The sequence below is a fragment of the Ovis aries genome, chromosome 3 (genome assembly GCF_016772045.2).
Source record: "Ovis aries strain OAR_USU_Benz2616 breed Rambouillet chromosome 3, ARS-UI_Ramb_v3.0, whole genome shotgun sequence".
Lineage (NCBI taxonomy): Eukaryota > Metazoa > Chordata > Mammalia > Artiodactyla > Bovidae > Ovis > Ovis aries.
The window spans coordinates 105586221-105604845 of record NC_056056.1 but is presented as its reverse complement, the minus strand read 5'-3'; the positions used below and the strand labels follow the sequence as shown (position 1 = coordinate 105604845).

At 46.8% G+C, this 18625-nt stretch overlaps 1 long non-coding RNA gene across 1 annotated transcript in view; it reads left to right on the top strand.

The window, feature by feature from the left end:
- Positions 1–6838: 6838 nt before the first annotated feature.
- The window catches only part of LOC105611978 (uncharacterized), a 57316-nt gene continuing 45529 nt past the window's right edge, over positions 6839–18625 (top strand). Inside the window, exons 1-2 of the long non-coding RNA XR_006059560.2 lie at positions 6839–7387; positions 8375–8436. This is a non-coding gene — a long non-coding RNA (uncharacterized LOC105611978). The remainder of the gene's footprint in view (positions 7388–8374; positions 8437–18625) is intronic.

The following is an 18625-nucleotide window of genomic DNA, read 5'->3' as shown; positions in this document are numbered from 1 at the left end:
CATGAAGCCTGATACAGGAGCAGCTGGCTTTAGTCAGGAAACCCAGGGCCTCTGATGGGAGTCTGCATATGGGACATTCATGCCCAGGAGGTTATCACTTCCTGAAATCTCAGTGAGAAGATAGGAGTTGAGGTCAGGAGTTGCTGCTATTCTGGAGAAACCAACAAGAGAGGGTAGTCTGGGGCAAGACTCTTAGCTCTGAGATGATTTGGGCGTGTGGACGCATGCTCAGTTGCTTCGGTCGTGTCCAACTCTTTGTGACCCCATCAATTGTAGCCTGCCAGGCTCCTCTGTCCATGAGATGCTCCAAGCATGAATACTAGAGTGCGTCACCATTTCCTCCTCCAGAGGATCTTATTGACCCAGGGATCTCTGAAATAGATGAGAAAGGTGGCCAGTCCAGGCTTGGAGCATGGGAGGTGGGGGTGGGGTATGTGTAACAGCTTCAAAAAGAAGGCTTAGGTACTATTTGGAGGAAGAGTTTAGGGGCAATTCAGACCTTTCTAGGTCCTTCTGAGGAGTGAGGCATCGTGGCAGACTTTGCAATTTGACTTACAGAACATGCTTTTTTTTCATGTTTAACTAATTTATTTGATGTTTGCTCCCATTTCAATCCTTGATGCATGTTAATCGCCAGATGTGAAATATAGTGGTCAGTTTAAGAGTCCTTAATGAATGACAATATTTTTAAAACATGCTTTATAAATACAAATATCTCCAAAGCAGAGAGAAAACCATGCTTCTTTTTTTAAATATATTTTTAAAGTTGTTATTTTTACTTTATTTTGCTTTACAATACTGTATTGGTTTTGCCATACATTAACATGAATCAGCCACGGGTGTACGTGAGTTCCCAATTCTGAACCCCCCTCCCACCCCCCACCCCATACCATCTCTCTGGGTCATCCCCGTGCACCAGCTCCAAGCATCCTGTATCCTGTATCGAACATAGACTGGCGATTCGTTTCTTACATGATAGTATACATGTTTCAATGCCATTCTCCCAAATCATCCCACCCCCTCCCTCTCCCACAGAGTCTAAAAGTCCGTTCTATACATCTGTGTCTCTTTTGCTGTCTCGCATACAGGGTTATCCTTACCATCTTTCTAAATTCCATATATATGTGTTAGTATACTGTATTGGCGGAGAAGGCAATGGCACCCCACTCCAGTTCTCTTGCCTGGAAAATCCCACGGACGGAGGAGCCTGGTGGGCTGCAGTCCACGGGGTCGCTAAGAGTCGGACACGACTGAACGACTTCACTTTCACTTTTCACTTTCATGCATTGGAGAAGGAAACGGCAACCCACTCCAGTGTTCTTGCCTGGAGAATCCCAGGGACGGGAGAGCCTGGTGGGCTGCTGTCTCTGGGGTCGCACAGGGTCGGACACGACTGAAGCGACTTAGCAGCAGCAGTATACAGTATTGGTGTTTTTTTTTTCTGGCTTACTTCACTCTGTATAATAGGCTCCAGTTTCATCCACCTCATTAGAACTGATTCAAATGTATTCTTTTTGATGGCTGAGTGATACTCCATTGTGTATATGTACCACAGCCTTCTTATCCATTCATCTGCTGATGGACATCTAGGTTGTTTCCATGTCCTGGCTATTATAAACAGTGCTGTGATGAACACTGGGGTTCACATTTCTCTTTCAATTCTGGTTTTCTCCGTGTGTATGCCCAGCAGTGGGATTGCTGGGTCATAAGGCAGTTCTTTTTGCAATTTTTTAAGGAATCTCCACACTGTTCTCCATAGTGGCTGTACTAGTTTGCATTCCCACAAAACCATGCTTCTTTAGGCATGTGCTTTAGTCACCAGCATTGAGCCTACTCCTAAAAAGGAAGCAGTAACTATGGGAGGACTCCAAGGCCTCACCCAGCCCACAGAGCCCTCCAGCCCTCGGGGTGCAGTGGGCAGCTGGGAGGTCCTGTCTGCAGGGCAGTGGTCAAGGGGTTCCTGAGCCTCATTTATAGTGTGTACACGTTACAAGGGTACTGTGAAGTATTTCTGTAAGTGAGAGCTGCTTTTTAAAAAAAGACAAAGGGAATCAGGAGGAAAAATGTGACTTTAGGCTCAGACTCACTTCCATCTCAAAAAGATGGGCGAGGTCCATGAAAATGTCCTTAGATTTGTTGTCTGCTGTTATCACCCAGTTTTGCTTCTCTCTCTTCTTTTTTTCATTTGGGTGGCCACCTGACTTTCCTAGTGGTGATTACTAAGAAAACTCCTAAACTCAATCAAAACAAGGACAAAAGCGAAAACAAACAACCAAACCAGCCCCAGCGCAATCCAGACCCTCTTGGCTGGCGTGGGTTTTCCACAGGCTGGCTTTGTGTTTCAAATGCACCTGCTTCCTTTTTTCTCTCTTATTTCCCTGGGTACCTCTGAGAAGCCCTCCCTCTTTCCCAGAGACCCAAAAGGACCGCTCCCTGGGGCGGGACCTACCCTGGCCTTGGGGCCCGCCCTCGTTCCCTCAGCACTCCCCACCCCAGGATGAAGGGCTTTCACCGCTGAGGCTTCCCCTCCCCCCGGGCAGGTGCCTGGTCCTGAAGACAGCTTTCAGAGAAAGCTTCTGTGGCTGTCTCCCTCAACCATGGAATCTTGGTGTTTCAGGGGAGACTTTTTTTTGTCACACCAGGCAGCTTGTGGGATCTTAGTTCTTCGGCCAGGAATCAAACCCAGGCCCCCTGCAGTGGAGGTTCAGAGTGCTAACTACTTGACCCATAGGGCATTCCCCCAGATATTTTATAGCCAAATTGACTCCCTTCTTATGAGAGATCTGTCCACAGGAGATACCACCCCGTCAGTGGGGCCCTAGTATTTCCTGCCTAGAAAGTACAGTCCCCAGTTTCCTCCTGGGAAGAGAGAAAAGGGGTTTAAGCCTTCCATTTCCACAGCCTCACCTCCCCAGTGTCTCCATGTTACCAGTGAGAGTTTCCGGACCTCTATCTGACCCAGGCAGGTAAGGTGAGCATGGCCTTGGCCCACTGCACTGAGCCAGGCGAAAGAGCTAGCAGGTAAGAGCCAGACAGGCACAAGATCAAATCCCAGCCCTGACCCTGACCAGCTGTGTGAGCCCAGGCCACTCACCCAAATTCTCTGAGCCTCAGTTTCCTCATCTGTAAAATGGGAACCAGGCCAGACTGTGGGTTTGATGTAGGGAAGAAGTGAAGCAGTGCCTGTGCAGAGCCTGGCACTGGTGCCCAGTTGAGGGGTTTTCAACCCGGGCCTGATAGCTCACCAGGAAAGCCTGTGGCCCGTCCATCCTGGGGAGGCTGTACCAGATCAGAGGGAAGCTCAATAAGCCACTTGAAAGGGACCTTGACTCATTTTGTGGTAACTGAATGTGCAGTTCAGGAAGTGCTTTGCGAGAGCGAACTGGGCTCCAGCTGCCCCCTCGTCCCCCTGTCCTCTGCTCCGCATCCTCCGTGCCTTGCTGTTCCCAGCGCGCTCCCGGCTTCAGCCGGTGCGCCTGCGAAGAGCATGGCCCGCAGGACCCGCGCCTGCGCCCTGAGAACTCACTGAAAGCTGATAGGGATGGTCCATGGCTAGGCACGCCACATGGGGTCTTTCATGAGGCCAGGTGCTCATTCTCTGGGCCTCTTATAAGTAGTGCGCCGGCGTATCAGGCCAGCGCCTTTCAGTTCAGTTCAGTTTAGTCGCTCAGTCGTGTCCGACTCTTTGTGACCCCATGAATCGCAGCACACGAGGCCTCCCTGTTCATCACCAACTCCCGGAGTTCACTCAGACCCACGTCCATCGAGTCAGTGATGCCATCCAGCCATCTCATCCTGGGTCGTCCCCTTCTCCTGCCCGCAATCCCTCCCAGCATCAGAGCCTTTTCCAATGAGTTAACTCTTCTCATGAGGTGGCCAAAGTACTGGAGTTTCAGCTTTAGCATCATTTCTCCAAAGAACACCCAGGGCTGATCTCCTTTAGAATAGACTGGTTGGATCTCCTTGCAGTCCAAGGGACTCTCAAGAGTCTTCTCCAACACTGCAGTTCAGAAGCATCAATTCTTCGGCGCTCAGCCTTCTTCACAGTCCAACTCTCACATCCATACACGACCACAGGAAAAACCATAGCCTTGACTAGACGGACCTTAGTCGGCAAAGTAATGTCTCTGCTTTTGAATATGCTGTCTAGGTTGGTCATAACTTTTCTTCCAAGGAGTCTTTTAATTTCATGGCTGCAGTCACCATCTGCACTTGACATTTAATAGTCACAAGCAGCTCCCTTGGGAAGTATTAAACTCACCATTTAAGGATGGGGAAACTGAGGCACCCAGAGGGTATGAAATGCGCAGGCCCATGGAGAATGATGAGTCTGGACCTGGGGTTTGAACCCGAGGAGCTGGACTCCAGATGCTGCTTCCCACCTAACCCCTGGCATCTAAAACCTGCCACACGGGAGGTTCCTAATAGGAGTGGGGGTTCAGCCATGCCGTGCAATGCACGTGATGTTGTGAGTGTGGTGGGAAAGAAGGATGTGGGGTGACCTCAACCCCGGCTTCTGCTTCCTGCTGGGCGGGGGAGGAGCTCTGAGTGTGGGGGAGCCTTAGGGCATGTCACAGGGCTCCCGTGTGTCCAGTACCAGATGCCCTGGGAGTTGGCGTGGTTCCGGCCACTCCACTGCGTTCTTTCGGACCCTCCAGCCCCTCAGGGTCTTTGAACACTCTGTGGACACTGACCGCAGGGGCCCACGGAGCAAGTGCTGAGGTCATTGGAGGAAACCCGTGGGGTGACCTGCTGGGAGGCCGCTGCCACTGGAGACCAGAGGCTGGATGGGCTGGGGGGCCTCTGAGAGCAACAGGCTGGCTGGCCATCTGCCCGGGTCCACTCCCACCTACCTTCCCCAGGCGCTGGCCGTGTGGGGTTTCTGGGGAGAGGGAAGTGGGCAAGTGAAGTGATGTGGGAAAGTGGGTGGCACAGAATTGCAGCGCTAGCTCCCAGGTCCTGAGAAAAGCAGATCCTCCCCTGGCCCCTGCCTCCCAGGCCTTGGGGAACCAGATCTTTGTAAACTGAGCTGTACGCCTACTGGGAAGTCAGGGCCAGTCCTAGTTCCTCATTCAAGGCGCACACCCTCATCCCCAAGGCAGTTAAAAGCCCCGAGTTGCCCAACTTGACAAGGGAAGGCTGGCCCGCCGTCCCGCTCACCCTTGGAACCTGAGCCCTGGCCTGCCAGGCCTGGTCTGTCTGGCCTCCAAGACCGGACAGTGACCCCTTCCCTGCATCCCAGAGCCCACGTGTCGAGGAGGAAGCTGCCATTCTGACAGCCCAGAAACATCTGTTCCCCATTCATCATTGTCCAGCTCTGATGTCTTTGGGGACTATTTTGAAGGACAGTTTTTACTGTTGTAACCAAAAAAGCAAAAGGAAACAAACAATTGCAGTCCTCCTTTATTTCAGAAGTTTTGCTTTTTCTGTGTTAGTAGAAAACCATTCCCGTAAACAGGAGCTTGGACCAAATTACCCTCCCCCACAGTGTGGCTAGAGCATCTCCCTCCCCCTGCTTCACACCTCATTGTGCTGAGAAATTTTGAGATATAAATACGTTTGGGCTGAGGCTGGGATGAAATGAGCAGCAGAAAACGTTTTGTTCCCACCTGCACGTGTGTGTGCATCTTTCAGAGGATATTGATGAAAGCCAGCATGCCTGATGCTTGGTGATCAAAATGCCTTGAGTAACAGCAGCTGCTCTGAGGGCCCTCCCCATCCTCTGCCTTCTGAGGCTGCAGCGACTCCTACTCTGACCTGGATGTTTCCAGTATGCACTTGTTCATACAATGGATGTGCCGGTTCAGACTCATGGAGACCGTGGAGACACCCAGATCAGCCCGGAGAGCTCTTGGACTGTTTCCATTTGGTGCCCCGGCAGGTGCATTAGTGAATACAGAACAGTCGTAAAATGCCCCGTATGCTGAAGGCTGAGGGTTGGTGAGCAGCCCTCTTGGAGCTGATGAAGGACCACTGCTTTTCCCAGGGCTCTGCTGAGCCCCAGGGCACCCTGGGACTCTTAGGGACTTGTCCTGAGTTGGGACTCCAGGAGGATGCTACCCAGTAGAAGGCAAGATCTGGATTCCTAGGATGTGACAAGTGAGCCCCTGGGTCCCTCTCTATCTTCCTGCTTGTTGTGTAAGATGTTTTCATTTCCTCTGGCTGGTGTGAACACCCTGGGTGACTTAAAACAACACAAATCTATTCTCGGACAGTGTTGGAGGCCAGGCACCCCAAATCCATCTCACTGGGCTCAAGGCAAACCCTCATTCTTTTTTGGAGGCTCTAGAGATACAGGGCTTCCCAGATGGCTCAGTTGGTAAAGAACCTGCCTGTCAGTGCAGGAGATGCAAGAGACACGAGTTCAATCTCTGGGTCAGGAAGATCCCCTGGAGAAGGAAATGGCAGCTTGCTCCGGTATTCATGCCTGGAAAATCCCATGGACAGAGCAGCCTGAAGGGCTACAGTCCATAGGGTCACAAAGAGTCAGACACAACTGAGTGCGCGCTCACACACACACACACACACACACACACACACACACACACAGATTCCTCTTCCTCGACTGTTCTAGAGGCTGCCTGTACCCCTGAGCGGTACTTGCAGAAGCCCGGTTACAGAGGCAACGAAGCCTTGTCAAGAGAGCTGCAGCGTATCAGGGCTACCTGTGTCTGCTCCACCCAGTTTCCTCTGGGGCCATGCCCCTTCCTTCCATTGTGTGGCATCTTGGGGAGGGAGTGACTCCGAACGCCTCCTCTCTCTGTATAGCCTGGGGATTTGCTGGGGGGTGTGGGTGGGGGATATGCCACCAAGCTCTGTCGTTGGGATGCTGTTGTCTGAGACTTTGGGGCTTACCTTATTCAACTCAGCAGTGCCCACATTACTCCTGCCTCAGGCCTATTTTTGCCATTCCTGTTCTCTCCCGTGCCCATTCCCAAACCCAGCGACTCAGCTTTCCCCATGATTTATGGAAACTCCAATCTCTTAGCATACAGGCCCTTTGTGATGGAGTTCACAGATGCAGATTCTGTGACTGGTGCCCCAAACCTGTGAGACAAGGCCTGTCTTTGTTGCTAAGTCATGTCTGATTCTTTGCCACCCCATGGACTGAAGCCCGCCAGGCTCCTCTGTCCATGGGATTTCCCAGGCAAGAATACAGGAGTGGGTTGCCATTTCCTTCTCCAGGGAATCTTCTTGATCCAGGGATCAAACCCATGTCTCCTGCATTGACAAGTGGATTCTTTACCACTGAGCCTCCAGGGAGGCCCACAAGGATTGTCAACTGTGTTGAATAAGTGAAGGACTTGAAGATTCATTTTGGTGCCATCTTACAGATGTCTTGATGTATCTGGGAAACCTGGTCCCGGCTCCAAGGCTCTGGCTGCTGGTCAGTGAAGCGCGTGCTGGGAGTGCATTGGGGGAGGGGTGGTGATGAAGGATGGCATGGGTTTGACTCATTTTTGCTCCTAGTACCCTATTGTCCAACAATAGGCTCTTTGATTATATAAGATGACATCATTATTGCCAGAGCCGTGATGAGGTTCAGAATATACTACCCAAAAATATATGGTAGCTGGGCGTATTGAGTATTCTAAACTGAAGGGACTTGAGAAAATAGCAGCTGCCCTTTTCTACCTCTACGTGCACTTCTTCCCTGAGACACATCGTAAAATCCTTCTGTGAGAGGCACCCTCCCTTTACCTGGAAGATCATCCTTCTCTCTGAAGATAAAGAGAAGAATCCTAACAAACAGGCCTTGCTCAGTTTCCCCCAGTTTATTACACTCGCATCTGTCCCTTCACCTGTCATATGCTGCACACCTGGGCATCCTCCTCAAACCCAGCACAAAACACTCAGGTCTAACTTTTGCTTTGGGTCTTCATTTCCTTCTGATGGCTTCTAGATCATGTAAAATGTGCAAACTTAATAAACGTGTATGCTTTTCTCCTGTTAAATCTTTGTCAGTTTAATTTTCAGACCCAGGCAGGGTCCCCCATGATGGTCAAAGAAAGACTTTTGCTTCTCCTTCAGCCTTGGATTTGCTCACTGGACTCCCACATAGCCTGCTGTGTGAAGGACACAGAAGGTACAGAAGTGAGCACAAGGGTTAGTCACAACAGGCCAGGACCTTAATGAATGCTGGCAGTGTTTTTGTTTAGTTCCATCTCTAAAGCACTTTGACATGCAATGCTTATTTGTTGAATGAATGAGTAAATGAAGGCTGTTGCAGTCCAAACCAGCCTTCTTGCCAGTGGACTGCCGTGCCATTTAAAGCTGCAGGTACAGCTTCAGCAGTGAGCCCGCAAACTCAGCCGGAGATCAGCGAACATTGCTCATGTCCTTTTTGTTTTGTCTCTCTCTTTTACCACTTTAGGACTCCCGTGGACCGGAAACAAAGCAGAAACGCGAATCCCCGGCTCAGGCGTTTACTCGAAGGTAAGAGGCCCTGAAGCGGGCAGTGAATGCTGGTGCTGTACAGGTTTAAAGCGTTTTGAATGACATAGATCTAAAGACAACAACAACAACAAGTAAATGTTCTTTGTCATCAGAACGGTTAGCTGTGAAATTTACATGTAACTTACAGTTGTTAGTAACTCTTAAATTATGGGTCTTCTGGGAACCTAGCCTTGTGTTCTCGGGCTGGAGGTACCCAGAAGGGCCCAGACAGGGTGACTGTAGCTGAGATCCAAGGAGGCATGGGATGGTGGATGACATCGAACAGAAATCAAAGCCAGGAGAAAAGGCCGAAGCAGGCAGGGGTGGCGGGGGCATCCATACCTAGAAGCCTTTTGAACAGAGGCTCTCAGACAGGAAGCAGCTGCCCTGGGGAGAGGGCACAGCCTCCTACCGACCGCTCTTGACCTGCTAGCAGGGTGACTGAGAAACCGCCAGGGATATGGCCTCTGAAAGCTGAAGCAGGGACAGTCACAGGGCAGCCAGGAGGGCTGGTCACTCAGGTTCCAAACGGTCTCTAGAATTCTCTAGTGATGAAAGAGCCTCGGTCCCCTGGGGCCACCGGGATGTCTCTGCCACCCGCTGGTTATGCTCAGGGTGGGTGGTGAGAATAGGGACGGGGACGACCCTACCATCCCCTCCTGGAGCAGAAGCCAGAGCTTTTCCAGGCTTTTGGACTCTGTGGATGGTGAATGCTTCAAAACCTTTAGGATCCCATGGGACTGTTAAGAGTTTCATTTATTAATGACAATTAATTTTAATATTCAAAAAAATTCAGACAAGTTTCTCAGAGTTGGTACTGAGTCAGTGTAGAAAATATCCTTTCTTGGGGAAGGACTGGGATCATGGGATTAGCAGATATAAACTGTTACACATAGGATGGATAAACAACAAGGTCCTACAGTATATTCAACAGCCTGTGATAAACCATAATGGAAAAGAAAATGAGAAAGTATCTATGTATTTAACGGTGTCATTTGACTGTACAGGAGAGATTGATATACACTGTAAATCAACGATGTGAAGTGAAGTGAAGTTGCTCAGTCGTGTCCGACTCTTTGTGACCCCATGGACTACATGTAACCTACCCGGCTCCTCTGTCCATGGGATTTTCCAGGCAATAGTACTGGAGTGGATTGCCATTTCCTTCTCCAGGGGATCTTCCTGACCCAGGGATTGAACCCAGGTCTCCCGCATTGTAGACAGATGCTTAACCGTCTGAGCCACCAAGTTAAATATATATATAGTTTATATATTAAACATGCATTTATAAATAATTCCTATGTTAAATACATATTTATAAGTAATATAGAATTTACATATTAATATAATAAATAAAATTATATAGTAAATATATAATACATATAATTTATTGTATAAATTTATGCTATATATATAATGACATTGACATTCTATATATATTGAAGCAACTTAGCATGGACATACATACATAAATTTATATATTAAATATATATAAACTTAAATATGAGGTTTCCCTGATAGCTCAGTTGGTAAAGAATCTACCTGCAATGCAGGAGACCCAGATTCAACTCCTGGGTTGGGAAGATCCTCTGGAGAAGGTAAAGGCTACCCACTCCAATATTCTGGCCTGGAGAATTCCAGGGACTATACAGTCCATGGAGTCAGAAAGAGTTGAACACGAGTGAGCGACTTTCACTTTCAAAGTTAAATATAAAAAATATATATATGTGTGTGTGTGTGTGTGTGTGTGTGTGTGTGTGTGCTGTGCTTAGCCGCTCAGTTGTGTCTGACTCTCTACGACCCCATGGACTGTGGCCCCCTAGGCTCCTCTGTCCATGGGGATTCTCCAGGCAAGAATACTGGAGTGGGTTGCCTTGCCTTCCTCCAAGGGATCTTCCCAACCCAGGGATTGAACCCAGGTCTTCTGAATTGCAGGCAGATTGTTTACTGTCTGAGCCAGTAGGAAAGCCATATATATAAGAAAATATCCTTTCTCTGGAGGTAAAACTGCACAGGGGTTCTATTTGAATTTCAAAGGGAGAACAGCTTGCTTTGAGCCAGTACGGCTCGATGAAGCTTAGTGTGGTACATCTTATCACCAGGACTACATCGTAGTGTAAAGGGCCCCTGGAATCTAGATTTGGAGTCCTTGAGGTCTCCAGACACTGTTTCCTCTTCTTTCTCCTCTAAGGCTGCTTCTCCATGGGCCACTCCTCACATTTTAATCTTCTAGAAATGCACAAATAACTCAATTGCATGTCAGAAGAGCAAAAAAAAAAAAAAAATTGACTTTCATTTTCTAAAATATCTAAGTTCATCTTGAACTCCAAGCCCTTTTCCTACTGGTAGCAACCAAATATTTCATTTTACTACCTGAAGAGTCCTCAGTTAGTAAAACTAACTGTAAAACTTAGACGGTGAGATCTAAGGTCTTGATATTGCCCAAGGTTTCTTTCCCACTTTTCCTTTTCCAAGACACAGCCCGGGTGCCAGAGTGGACCTGTGTGCCCTGTCACATTCAGAAATCTTTGTCTGCCCCAAGACTGCAGAGATCTTCCATGGGTTTCATAGCTTCAGGATTTTACTTTTAAGTTGTAAATGGTAAGCCTAAATATGTGTTGCTTAATTTTTGTTTGAAGACTTTTCTAGATACTCGTTGATAAGGTCTAGCTCCAATTGGTCAGAGATTCATGCGGTATGATATCATGGCAAAAACAATTCCTGGCTGTCTCTAAAATAAACTGCAGAAGGGCAGAAAAGTAGTCTTTTATTTTGCTCACATATTTACCATTTTTGGTAACTTTTCCCCATGTTGAAGACCCAGGTTTCCTCCTGGTGTCATTTCTCATCAATCTGAATAACTTCCTTTCACATTTCCTGATGAAGAAGTCGCTCAGCTTCAGCTAGCTAAAAATGTCTGTTTCCTGAATTTTTTGAAGAATGTATCTTACTGGATGTAGAACTTTAGCGCTAATCATTTCATGATCTTATCATCACATGATCTCTTGCTTCTTTGCTTCTGATAAAAACTCAGATGTGACTCCTGTCATTGGTCTTTCGTATCTGTGTCATTTTCTTCTCTGGCGGGTTAAGGCTTCTTATTTTTCAGCAGTTTGACTATGACATACCTTTCTGTGGTGAATGGGTATGTTTATCTTCTCTGGAGTTTATTAAGATTCTTGAGTTTAGAAGTTAGTGTTTTCCATCAGGTTTAGGACATTTTCAGCCATATTTTTCAAATGCTTTTCCTGCTCATTTTCCCTTTCTTCCTCTCTGAGATTCCGATTACACTTATATTAGAATGCTTGATATTGTACCAAATGTCACTGAAGCTCTTTCATTTTAAAAAATTTGTTTTGTTTTGTGTTTTTAAGACTGGCTTATTTGAGTAAAGATATCAATTAAACCAAGAGAGAATGCTTTGTGACCACACGCTTCTATTTCATAGCCACGCCATACAGCATGTGGGATCTTAGTTCCCCAACCAGGGATTGAACCAATGACCCCTATCTTAGGAGTTCAGTGGCTTAAACACGGGACTGCCAGGGGAGTTCTCAGTTTCTTTCTAAAAGAGCTCTTTTTGCTTTAGATTTCTCATAGATCACATTGCTCGGCTCCTATGCCTTTATTTATTCACTGAATGGCACGATCTTTTTGAAGGCAGCTTAAAAAAAGATTGGCTTGTTTGTATTGGCCTGTCTTCTAGTTTACTCACCCATTTTTCTTTTTGGGGTATCCACTGAATCTTTCAGTTCTGAGTCTTGTCAGTTCTGGAACTTCCATTTGATTCTTTTTAAAGAATTGTTTCCATTGCTCTGCTGAGGTTCTCTCCCTGTTTTATGGCAATGTTGTTGTTTAGCCACTAAGTTATGTCTGACTCTGTGACTGCACTGACTGTAGCCTGCCAGGCTCCCCTGTGGGATTTCCCAGACAAGACTACTGAAGTGGGTTGTCATTTCCTTCTTCAGGGGATCTTCCCAACCCAGGGATTGAACCTGAGTCTCCTGCATTGACAGGTTTTGTGTTTTTTTTTTTAACCACTGAGTCACGTGGGAAGCCCATCACGGCAGTGTTTTCCTTTAATTCCTCAAATATATTTAGAATAGCTACTATAAATTTTTTATCTGCTGATTCCAGCATCTAGGTTACCTTCGAGTTCTGTTTCTATTGCTTGATTTTTTTTTCTTGGGTATGTGCCACATTTTTCTTTTTCTTTGCATATCTAGAAATTTTTTATTATATATTTTTTTGAACAGCGGGTTTAGAGATTCTGTATCTTTTGTCTGTCTTTAACGATAGCAGGCAGGTAATTATGGCATATCAACTTGAAGTTATGGAAGCTTGATTTTGATTTTTTTAATAGAAGGATAATTGCTTTACAGTATTGTGTTGGTTGATTTTTACTCTTTAAAATGGGTCTGTTTTGGATAGTTTGCTTAATATGAGGGAAATATCTTCCATCTTGGGTCATAATCTTTTATTGTCTCCCCTCCTTCTTCTCTGATATCAATAAAATGTTAAAGGTGTTTATGAAGTCTCTCCTGGAAAAGTTGGCAAGATTCAAACTCTACATTCTTGTCTCTCTCAGCATTTGAAATCTCTATTCAGTTTTTTCAATTTTTAGCTTCTTTCAGGATCTAGCTCTCTGATTTTCAGCCACTCTGACAGCCCTGAACTCTGTCCTCTGACACTTCAAACAGTTAAGAGTGCAGCTTTCTGTCTGGCAGGCTGAGGAGTGCCCTCATCAGAAAACTGTCTAAACATAGGTCTCATCCTGTGTGGTTCCTTTTTTGAAAGGTCAAAGTCCCCTTTGGTTTCTGCCTGCTTCTGGTTGCTCTCCAGTGCTTTCATAGCTTTCCTTTCTAAAATATTTTGTTTTGAGTTGTTACTTGTTATCTTCAGGAGGTTTGGTCTGGTAGGAAGGAACTACTCCATCCACCATTATTAGCACTAGAACTTCTATACCCATTTAAGGATTTTAAAATGTATTGCAAAATTGGCCTTGACAAATATTGTACCAAATTGTATTCTTACTGGTGGTGGATGAGAATTCTTAATATCCATCCTCCCCCTTGGCATCCAGAATATCTGAAGCTAAATATCATGGAATGTTAGAATCTTTGAGACCACCAGATACAGTAATTCCAAGTTCAAGGTCTCTGGATTTCAAAAGGATTCCAGAAGATAGTGTACAGTTGAAGGACAATTTTTGTAAGTTATAAACACTGTTTCCAAATATGAAATACATAGTTAACCCATTTTGAGTGACATTACTTTTGGTTAACTTTTACCTGGTGGCTCAGACAGCAAAGAGTCTGCCTGCAATGCAGGAGACCCAGGTTTGGTCCCTGGGTCAGGAAGATCCCCTTAGAGAAGGGAATGGCTACCCAGTATTCTTGCCTGGGAAATCCCATGGACAGAGGAGCCTGGCAGGCTATAGTCCATGGGATCTCAGACTAGGACACAACTGAGCAACTAACACTTTTGGTTAAAATGACATCCTATTTTTCATGGAAACATTGATTTCTTTTGATAACTTTCTGCAGAAGTAATCAACCAGGACTTCTGCTTGATAGTTTAGTTATGTTTGGGGCCAACTCAAACAGGCAAAATGCGTTATTACTGATAAGTGAAGTGTGGCTTTTATGAAATAGGAACCTTGAGGAGAAAGCAAATCAAAAGAATTGCTGGTGGCCCTGGACCCTTTGAGCAGTGATGGGCACTACCTGCCGATGAATTTAGACTTCATCTTTGAGTGTCTCTTTATCTGGATAACTTTGTTGGCTATGGCTTAAGTATCCTTCTTTACTTAGGCCCAAAGAGATCAAGGGCTTCCATGGTAGCTCAGCAGTAAAGAATCTGCTTGCAGTGCAAGAGACGCAGGTTCGATCCTTGGGTCAGGAAAATCCCCTGGAGAAGGGAATGGCAACCCATTCCAGGACGCTTGCCTGCGAAATCCCATGGGTGGAGGAGTCTGGTGGGCTGCATTTCATGGGGTCACAAAGCGTTGGACACGACTTAGGGACTAAACAACGACAACACGAAGAGATCAAAGAATTTGCCTGGAGTTCCACAGAATTACTCCCACTGTGGGTGCAGAGATCAAAACCCACCGTCAGACTTTGTTCTTATCACTGACATACATCTTAACTGTGAAGGAGTGATTGTTCCATCTACCGTGGTTCAGAAAGGAAAACAGAAAGCAGTGAACTGGGAGAAGAGCTTGTCCTGGGAGCCTTTTCATGGTAGGATGGGCAGCCTGTTCTTTGAAGTCCCCATGATTCCCTTGTCACTAACTTCCAGAAGCAAGAAAATGTCTCTGGAGTCCGAGGTGAACAGATTTTCGCAGACCCGTTGTATCTTACTAGGTTTTCTTTTTTTCGCTGCAATGTTCATTTCTTATGTTTTGACACTGGATTCGGTTTTGTGCGTGTGGATTCACTGCAGTCTTGTTTCCTAAATTTCTAAGGGCAGACACTTCCCATCTTTCGTAATCACCGGAAATGACTGGAGTCATGTAAACACATAGCTTGTTTTTCCTTTTATCACTCCTCCAACATCCAGGCAACTGGCAGATATTCCTCGGTGTGTATTTTCTGTAGCTAAACTTAGGTCTATTTCAGCACTTGCTTTTTTCCAGGAAAATCGGTGTCCCTATTGGAGGCAGCAATCATGAAGCCGCGGAGACTTTGTCAAAGTCTTATGGATTTAAAAGGACTTGGATCAACTTAAAAAAAAAAGTTTAGTTTGCTCTTTTTACAATTTTCATTTGTTTGTTTAGCTTGGTTTTGGCCGCGCTGGGTGGGTCTTCTCTCTAGCTACGGGAGTGAGGGCTGCTCTCTGCTTGCCTGTGTCGGTTTCCCGCTGCGGCGGCTTCTCTAGTTGTGGCGCGCAGGCTCGAGGGCCTGCAGCTTCAGTAGCTGCGGCTCCCAGGCTCTAAGCACAGCCCCAATAGTTGTGGCGCATAGCCGTAGCTGCTCTGTGGCATCTTCCTGCACCAGAGATCGAAAAGCCGGTGTCCCTTGCGTTGCAAGGCAGATTTGTAACCACTGGACCACAAGGGAAGCTGGAGTTCAGTCCTCTTTGATGAAAGGTCCAGGACACCAGCAAAAGGAGGCCTGGGAGCCTGTGTCCTCTCCACCCTGAACCTGGTGAACTCAGTCAAATCTTCCCTTTTCAGTCTGGGACCTGGCTTGTCTATCTAGAGAACAAGGCTGGAGGCAGACCAGGCTGGTGGCCTCTCCAGTTGTGGGATGCCAGGCCTGAGGGTGGGGCATTCACAGGTAAGATGGGAAAGGGGTCTGTTCCCCATCCAGGCCCTGCAGTCCTCTGAGCCAGGTAGACGATTCCCGCTGGGGCTTCAGATCCACTCGAACCGTTTCTTAAGGAATTATATGTGGGGTAAAAACAGGGCCAGGGCACCTCTTAGACTTCAGGCCAGTCCATTTGGGTCTGTGAATTGTGTGTTTTCCCCCCTACTTTCATCTGGGCTCTTCAAATAAAAGGATTTGAGAAGCTGAATGCTTTGGACTGTCAACAGAAATAATTGATAAACAATCTATAATCAGAATCAAAAAGAGTTTTATTTGAGCCAAACTGAGGACTGTATAGCCCAGAAGAAAACCTCTCAGAGGATCTGCTTGGGAGAAGCATGGTTTTCAGCAGTTTAATATGTTGTCAGAACAAAGAACATTAAATGAGTCATGGATACAGTCCTTCAAGGTTTTTAAAAAAAAGATCAGCATGTATAAAGTGAGTCAATATGGCCTTGGCACCTGGGGGGACAGTCATATCATCAAAGGAGGACCCGCATGGGCATCGCAGGAAGAGGGGTTTGATCTTTATTTTTAACATAGACATGCTTTACTTCTGACCAATGAACCTTTTTCTTTTATAATTAAAGTAGATATACAGTGTATATCTACCACAAACAGGCTATGATAGTCAGCATGAAATTCAGGTTAACTCATGGTATAAGGCAGAATGACCTCCCCATACCTCAATATGTGAAAATGTCTTTTATCAGGGCACATATAAAAATATGTGTGGGCCCTGAAGCCGGAATACTTGGCTTAATCCTAGCCGCAACACATACTGGCTGTGTGATCTTGGGTAATTGCTTAGGCTGTCTGGTCCTCAGTTTCCTCATCTGTAAAATATGACAATAGTAGTGCCTATCTCATCATCATTAGGATCGTATTAGCTAGTATGTATGACAGATTCTCCCCCCTCCCACCCCCGCCACCCCTGGCATACGGGATCTTAGTTCCTTGACTGGGGACCACACCCATGCCCTCTGCAGCAGAAGTGCAAAGTCTTCGCCGCTGGACCATCCGGGGAGTGGCAGCTGTTATGCAAGAAATTCTTCAACAGGACCTGCCATGTTGAAGGAAATGGCAACCCACTCCAGTATTGTTTCTAGGAAAATCCCATGGATAGAGGAATCTGCTGGGCTACAGCCTGAGGGGTTACAAAGAGTCAGGCATGACCGAGCGACTGAGCACATACACACATTTACAATTGATATAGAAAGTACTATATAAATGTGAGCCATCATCATTTTTACAGTTATTATTTTGCTTCCTTTCTCTGTGTTTATTATACATTTCTAATTGCTAAAAGAGATCCCAATTTTCCATTTATTAAGACGAAAGGAAAGCCTAGCCACCCCCTGCCCCCTTGGCCCTGGCCTGTGCCTGCTCTTCATCCAGGCTTTTTTTGCTGGAGCCAAAGACACACAGTTCTTGTCCCCATGCCCAGGTAGGGGTGTTGAGACACAGAGCAGATGTCCCTCCTAGACTGTGGTTTGGGTCCCTGTACAGTCTTTCAACTTCTTTTCTTGGTCTTTCAACTGTCTTTTCAACTCTGTAATTTTTTTCATCCTCATTAACGAGGGTAGTCTTTTGTCATAATTATTTCTTGAAAATTAATATATACACATTGTAAAACTCCTCAAGCACAAAAAGCCCCCTAACTCTGATCCAAAGGTTGATTTTCTTCTCCTGTTACCAGTTTCCTACATATCCTTCCAGGCTGGTTCTAGGACAGCATTCCTTTGTTATCTTCCCTGCTTACTGATCAACACCATTGGTGCAGGCCTGTAAATGCGTGTGGGTGTACAGACTAGAGTGAGATTGACCTCTGGGCTCACCTGCCCAGTTCCCCACAGCTAAGGCCATCTATTTGCGCCTGCAGGTCATCAAGGTTATGGACCTCGGGGCAGGGCCTGTCTTAGTCCAGGTGAGTTCAAGACCCAGTTTAGTAAGCTGCATGTCATCTAGGTCATTGGCTGGTCTTGCAGCCAAGTCCTAAAATCCACCCTCTGCCTTTGGTCTGGTTCTTGAACCCCTCCAGCCTCTTCCCTTGAGCTTGGCTCTTTGACCTGAGAGCTTGCTCAGGAGCTCACCCTGTCCCCTCCAGTCCTGCCCAGAAGCCTACAGAAGAGACCAAGGCTGACCCATTGCAGCCGCAGCCCATTCCTCATGTCTGGTCCCCCTGGTCTGTCTGGGTCACTGGGCTCTCTCTGCCAGGACCCTTGCTGGAACCTGCTGACGCTGTCCCTGTCCTGCACTGCCTCTGATTCTGTGGTCTCCGCACTTTATGGGAAGACTCCCTCTCCCTGGCTGATTCTAATCCCAAGCACCTTAGGATTCAAGACCTACCCATGTGACTGAGAGATTCACTTAACCTCTTATGACCCTCAGTTTCTTTATCTGTAAAATGGGCCTGATAATCCCTGCATAATCCACAGAGTTGGTTAAGAGCCTCCTATTAAGCCCTGCCCTGTAGATAGAAATCCCTTTGGCTTCCTTCCACCCACCTCAGTGGAGATATAGAATTTCCAGGTCCCATCCGCTTCCTCTCCAAAGAGCCCTGGCTGCTCCCTGGCTGCTCACCAAGCCCCAAGCTTCCACTTTGACTTAAGGCTTGAAACCAATGAGCCTCAGTTGACTTAGTTTTCATCCCTCCCAGACTGGTCACCAGAACAGTTCCAGAAGGAGGTCACCTCTAAGGTTCTTGAAGGGTGATTAGCAATGACGCCATAATAAAAACGGTGGTCAGTATTCGCCGAGCAGTAACTGTACGCCAGGTATTCTGCCAGGAGCCATGCATGAATGACCTCATGAATCCTTTGTGGCAACCCCACTGCCACTGACTCATGACTGAGATGCTCGGACAGAGGCTCAGA